The sequence below is a fragment of the Stylophora pistillata genome, chromosome 11, assembly GCF_964205215.1.
Source record: "Stylophora pistillata chromosome 11, jaStyPist1.2, whole genome shotgun sequence".
Taxonomy (NCBI): Eukaryota; Metazoa; Cnidaria; class Anthozoa; order Scleractinia; family Pocilloporidae; genus Stylophora; species Stylophora pistillata.
In genome coordinates this window covers 26290889-26298105 of record NC_142529.1, presented here as the reverse complement: position 1 = coordinate 26298105, position 7217 = coordinate 26290889, and the positions used below count along the sequence as shown (strand labels likewise).

The following is a 7217-nucleotide window of genomic DNA, read 5'->3' as shown; positions in this document are numbered from 1 at the left end:
TTCAAAAGTAAATCAGAAAAGAATGGAGCTTTTGGGACAGTTTTCAATCACCATAGGAGCGGCATGCCTTTCTGAATGTAACTCAAACTTCAATTTAGTGCGAACCGGTTGTGCCATTTGCGAAATGATACGTCTTGAAACTCGAGCCGGCGAGGAAGAAATTGGTCACGTGCTAGGCAACCAGTTGAAAGAGCTAGCCGACTAAGATAACAATCTTAGAGAAAATAAACTTCGTGTATTTGATAAAAAATGGAAGAATTAATTTATTCCAAGTACTGCTATTTTTATATGTTTTGGCTTTACTAAAGACATTTACCGCAACAAACCGTGAACCGAAGATTTCTGAATCCAATGTGCTAATTTATTTTAATTTACAGCATTGAAGACCCTAATGGGGACTTTAAGCAGTCAGGACGGCAACGCCACGGAAGACGTCGATTAAAAAAATGAGTTTCTACTTTTAGTTAGAATTTCGAAAATGGCTGCATGTGTTTACCGTCTCATAGGGCACCAGACCTCAAACTCAACATAACGCATAAAAGTAGCGTTGAGTTCCAAATGTAAATTAGAATAATTTGCCGCTGCGGTTTCGCTTCGCAGACGACGCAAAGTTTGGTGAGTTCACGTTGTTGTTTTGCAAAGGATGGCTAAGAAATGTACAAAGTTTTAGAACGCACATGCTAGGCTATTGTTCGGCCAATTAGATATGAGATGACTGTTGGCACCTTAAGTGTGTTTGTCATACCACCCTGGTCTGTAGAATGTAACAAGGCGTGGAAATGCGAGACCTGCAATAAAAGAAAGCTTTGAAAATGGAAGCTGAACATTCCACTTTTTTTTAAGTTAAGTCTTCCGGTTACCATAGAACTACTCTAATTTGACTTTCAAAAACTTTTAAATAGGCTTCCTGAGAGAGTTTTCAGTCAGTAAAGAAATGATAGGCACAAGTGATGCTGTTAGTGTTAGTGAGAAAGTATATTTTTGTAGCTTGGACTTCAAGATTTCCGATGAGAAACAGACTGAAACAAAAGCTTTTAGAACCCAGAATAAACTAGCGGTAGGCAGAACTTTTTCAGAGGTAAGTGTTATGTAACACATGACATTTTAAGATTTGTAGACGTAGCCAGACTTGTTGAATAGACGTACATCGAAAATTTCCAATAAATAATATGCAACATCTGCATCGCTTGCCATTGCCCAAATATACTCCACTAAAGAAACTACGACCTCAGATTATTCTTTTCTGGTGAATTTGAAAAAAGAGCGCGAAACATTTTTTCAATACCGGAAGCGGAAACCGATTTTGGAAGGGCACAAGGGCGGTTTGAGCTATGGAAACAAAGCAAATAGTGGTGCAGCCACTCGTTTCCATAGCTGAAACCGCCCTTGAGGTTTAGTGTCTTTGATTTTTTTTTTATCTGCGGAAATAAACCTTAAGCGACAGAACTATGCTGGATGTGATGTTTACTAAGCCAGATGTTATCTCTTGACTCAAAACACACACGAAGTAGACTTAAAATTTGGGCACAGCAAGAACAGGGAACGTTCGGAGTCGTAAATCGTTGGTAGTTCGGCTCTAATTTTTGATTTGATTTCATTCCCAGGCACCTAACGTCCAAGGGCACTTTGAGATATGGAAACAAGTCTTTACCATGTAGGTGATGACGCGTAAAGCCGTTGTGACGTGAAATTTGAGCGCCAAAGTGTAGCGAAGTGAAGTTTTACTAATGGCGGGCGGCTTGAAAGCAATAAAGGGTGGAGTGATGTTGTTTTGGTTGATTTAGGGCCGCCTGGTGACGGAAGGGCATCATGAAGCCTGGAAGTCCGTAAGCCTTGTGTATCATTCAAAGAATGGAGTGATAGAAGACGGGGGCCAGGTGGAAAGTGTAAAAGCAACTGTCTATGTCTAATGCGCAAATAAATAAGCATGGCAAAGGGAGTTTTGAGGATTGCAGAGTGGGGGTTGATAGGTGTTGTATTGGAATAGCGAGTTGCTTTTAGACTTAACTTGTGTTCACTATATAACAGAAGCCCTACGGGTGCTCGCGAATGCACTTTAAAATATGCAAATATTGCAAAAGGGAAACCTAGGATCAGTAGCGTTGATATCGGTACTATGAAAAAGATATAGAGGAGATAAGTAGGTAGTGTATTTCCAAAAAGCAGAAAAGCACATGATTTGAAAGCAATAGAAACCAGATACTTTTCAAAGCAACAAAGTACATGATGGATCGATATAAAATACAGCTGAATACAGATGAAATCTCGATTCTCGTTCAAAGAAGTGTCTATTGAGAAAGGAAATAAGGTAAGAGCCTTAAAATCTAAAAAGGAGAATTAAAAAAAAAAGGAAAAAAAAAAAAAGAAAAAAAAAGGGGTCTCGGTTGGAAGCAACAGATGGAGTTCGAACTCTTATCGTTAGATTATCATTCCAGCGCCCTATAAGTGATACCAAGAGGGATGAAAAACGTCTGCACATGCGTGGCGTTGATGTTGTCGTTGGCGAGCCTTTCGATCGTTTCATCACCCTAAACCTTCCGTGGATATATTTTGCCTTTCAAACTGGAATGTAAGGAAGCTATTTCAAAACAACTTCGGTAAAATGAAGTCGTCGAAATGTTGAACGTATTATTTTTGGAAATGAAATGTTTATTTGCTTGCTTGGTAAGTACGTACTTGGTAGGTAAGGAAACACATGCATTCCAAGCTTAATTTCTTTGAGTATAATTTATCTCTATTTTACATAATAAGCTAAGATTCAAATTTAAAGAAGGTAAATGGTAATAATTTGGTAATAATTTTATCAATGCGAAGCCAAAGCACACCTATGTATCCTAAATGAATAAATTTAAAAGGCTGGAAAATAATATCTCTTTCGCTGGAAGTTAACATTCATTTTTGGAAATTAGTTATTTCCATATGGATCCCATGAGAGAAGCTGCACTCACCAAAAGCTAGACGGAATGCATTGTTTTGGGGGATGGATGGGATGCATCATGGGGTGCCATCAAAAAGGAAAATTCTGCTTCAGGATTAATGCTGAAAGGGAGTTCAGGAACCATAGTGGTTTAGTTGGTTTCAGGAGAGTTTTGTTTGGTTGAATCATAGTAAGATTCCTTGAAAAATTATCTGGTAAACCCATGCCCATGCCTCACTCAGTGATTTGATGAATGAAACAATTTGCTAACCAAAAAGTTGCTTCCTGTTCTGCCAAGAATAATAGTTCTCAGGAAGAACCAGAAAGTAACATTGCCATACAGTAGATTTATATAGCAACCTTTGAATGAAATAGTGGGTTCATTTATAAGAATTTGTAATAAGGGGAAAGGAAGGGTGTTGAAGGTGTGAAATTATGAAAATAAAATGTTAGTTGTTCAGTAATTCGAGAATTTGCCCTGCAGATGGACGTAACTGCAAGGCAGTTATGTCAATCATAAGGCAGGCAGGCAGGGGGCGGGCAGGCAGGCAGGCAGGCAGGCAGCATTAAAATAAAAACGATCATTACTTCTATTTTATTTTGCTATATATCTACAAGATATTCCTTTCAGATACGAACTTTTGGAAGGACGTACAGGTAAGAAAGAAAGCGAGCTATCAACCAGGGAGCAAGTGGTAGGTGTAACGCCTGCCTGCCTGCCTGCCTGCCTGCTCTTGGTTCAAACTTTACTTAATTTAATATAATTACATTGGAAATAAAATGAAATTAAAGACAAAACTACATGAGAAAAGAATAGAAGGAAAATGAAACATTGTAATTCTAAAAGAGAAAAAGACCTATATAGAGTTTCTAAGTTTCCAAACAATAATGCACAACTGGTTCAGTTTGGTTTAACTTAGCTATTTTCTCACATAAACCTCATTATAGCAATCTTTAGTGTTCATATAATCGAAAAGACCCCTTTCTGTTTGTTTTTCTTTTGAAGGATTTCAAACTGCAAGAGACCCAATTCAAGGCAGTACAAAAATGTAATGATAGTGAGAGTGAGTCCCACCGCACTATTTGGCACCAGTGCAAACCAAGGGGTGAGGCTTGAACTCACGCATGCCACTTCCACGAAACGCATGACAACGCGGCCAAAATGGAATCCCAGGTTCACTAGACCCAAGGGACCTCGGGAATAGACGCGCAACTAACTCCGGGAAATCAGGGGCGCCGGAGTGGCATGCGTGAGAGTGAGAAGCTGTGCACTATGAGGCACCTGTGCGAAACAAGGGGTGAGGCTTGCACTCCCGCATGCCACTTCCACGAAACGCATGCCAACGCGGCCAAAATGGAATCCCAGGTTCACTAGACCCAAGGGACCTCGGGAATAGACGCGCAACTCCGGGAAATCTGGGGCGCCGGAGTGGCATGCGTGAGAGTGAGAAGCTGCGCACTATGAGGCACCTATGCGAAACAAGGGGTGAGGCTTGCACTCACGCATGCCACTTCCACGAAACGCATGCCAACGCGGCCAAAATGGAATCCCAGGTTCACTAGACACAACGGGCTTCGGTAATAGACGCGCAACTCCGGGAAATCTGGGGCGCCGGAGTGGCATGCGTGAGAGTGAGAAGCTGCGCACTATGAGGCACCTATGCGAAACAAGGGGTGAGGCTTGCACTCACGCATGCCACTTCCACGAAACGCATGACAACGCGGCCAAAATGGAATCCCAGGCTCACTAGACACAAGGAATTTCGGGAATAGACGCTCAACTCCGGGATATCATGGGCGCCGGAGTGGCATGCGTGCGAATGGGCCCCATTTCACTTTGAGCCACCTGTGAAAATGAAGGTTGGAAGCTTTTACTCACGCATCCCACTTCTAGGTAACGCATGCCAACGCGCCCAAAATGGAATCCCAGGTTCACCAGACACAAGGGATCTCGGGAGTATACGCTCAACTCTGGGAAACTATTGGTGCTGGAGTGGCATGCGTTCAAATGGGCCCCAATGCACTCTGAGTCACCTGTGAAAATGAAGGATGGAAGCTTATACTCACGCATGCCATCTCTAGGTAAAGCATGCGAACGCGCCCAAATTAAAATCCCAGGTTCACCTCGTCCTAGGGACCTCGAGAATAAACGCGCATCTCCGAGTAGTAACGGGCGCCGGAGTTGTATGCGTGCGGATGGGCCCCACTGCACTCTGAATCACCTGTGAAAACTAATGTTGGAAGCCTGTACTCACGCATGCCACTTCTAGGTAACGTATGCCAACGCGCCCAAAATAGTATCCCAGGTTCTCCAGACACAATGGAACTCGGGAATAGACACGCGACTCCAGCAAATCACGGGAGCTGGAGTGGCATGTGTGCGAATGAGCCCTCCTGCACACTGAGGCACCTGTGCAAACGAAGGGTGGAGGATGATTCCTACGCATGCCACTTCTACGTAACGCATGCCAACGAGCCCAAAATGGAATCCCAGGTTCACTAGACCCAAGGGACTTCGGTAATAGACGGACGACTCCGGGTAATACGGGCGCTGGAGTGGCATGCGTGCGAATAAGCCCCCCTGCACTCTGAGGCACCTGTGCAAACGAAGGATGGAGACTTGTTCTCACGCATGACACTTCTACGGGAAGTATGCCAACGCGCTCAAAATGGAATTCCAAGTGCACTAGACCCAAAGAACCTCGGGAATAGTCGCGCGACTTCGGGAAATCACGCGCGCCGGAGTGGCATGCGTGCGAATGAGCCCCCCTGCACTCTGAGGCACGTGTGCAAACGAAGGGTTGAAGCTTGTTCTCACGCATGCCACTTCTCCGTAACGCATGCCAACGTGCCCAAAATGGAATCCCAGGTTCATTAGAACCAAGGGACCTCGGGAATAGACACGCGACTCCGGGAAATATCGGGCGCCAGAGTGTCATGCGTGCGAATGAGCTTCACTCTACTCTGATGCACCTGTGCAAACGAAGGGTGGAGGCTCGTTCTCACGCATGGCACTTCTACGTAACGCATGCCAACGCACCCAAAATTGAATCCCCGTTTCACTAAACCCAAGGGATATCGGGAATAGAAGCGTGACTCCGGGAAATCACGGGCACGGAAGTAGCTTGCGTGCGAATGAGTCCACATGCACTCTCAGGCGCCTGTGCAAACGAAGGGTGGAGGCTTGTTCTTACGCATGCCACTTCTACGCAACGCATGCCAACGAGATCCAAAATGTAATCCCAGGCTCACTAGACCCAGGGGATCTCGGGAATAGACGCGCTATCCCGGAAAATATCGGGAGCAAGACTGGCATGCGTGCGATTGAGCCTTCCTGCACTCTGAGGCACCTGTGCAAACGAAGGGTGGAGGCTCGTTTTCACGCATGCCAATTCTACGTAACGCATGCCAACGCGGCCAAATTGGATTCCCAGGTTTACTAGACCCAAGGGACTTTGGGAATAGACGTGCGTCTCCGGGAAATAACGGGCGCCGGAGTGGCATGCGTGAGAATGTGCCCCACTAGTCTCTGAGGCACCTGTGCGAAGGAAAGGGGGAGGCATTTTCTCACGCATGCCAATCCACCATAAAGCATGCCAAGGCCCTTAAACTGGAATCCCAGGTTCACTAGACCTAAGGAACCTCGTGAATAGACGCGCGACTCAAGGAAATTACTGTCGCCGGAGTGACATCCGTGAGAATGTGCCCCACTAGGCTCTGAGGAACCTGTGGAAACCAAGGGGGGAGGCATGTTCTCACGTATGCCACTCCGCTGTAACGCATGCCACGACGCTTAAACTAGAATCCCAGACTCACTAGAGCCAAGGGACCGCGGGAATAGACGTGCTACTCCAGTAAAAAATGGGCACCGGAGTGGCATGCGTGAGAATGTGCCCCCCCTAGGCTCTGAGGCACCTGTGCAAACCAAGGGGGTAGTCATGTTTTCACGCATGCCACTCCGCTGTAACGCATGGCACGGCGCTCAAACTGGAATCCCAGGTTCAGTCGATCCAAGGGACCTAGGGAATAGACGCGCTACTCCGGTAAATCACGGGCGCCGGAGTGGCATGCGGAGAATGTGCCCCTTAGGCTCTGAGTCACATGTGCAAACCAAGGGGGAGGCATGTTCTTACGCATCTCACTCCGGTGTAACGCATGCCACGGCGTTCAAACTGTAATCCCAGGTTCACTAGACCAAGGGACCTCGGGAATAGACGCGTGACTCCGGGAAATCACGGGCGCAGGAGTGGCATACATGAGAATGTGCCCCTCTAGGCTCTAAGGCACCTGTGTAAACGAA

General features: G+C 45.7%; 1 long non-coding RNA gene across 1 annotated transcript in view; it reads right to left on the bottom strand.

Moving 5' to 3' along the window:
• The window catches only part of LOC148720868 (uncharacterized), a 222254-nt gene that overhangs the window by 172249 nt on the left and 42788 nt on the right, over positions 1 to 7217 (bottom strand). The window lies entirely within an intron of this gene.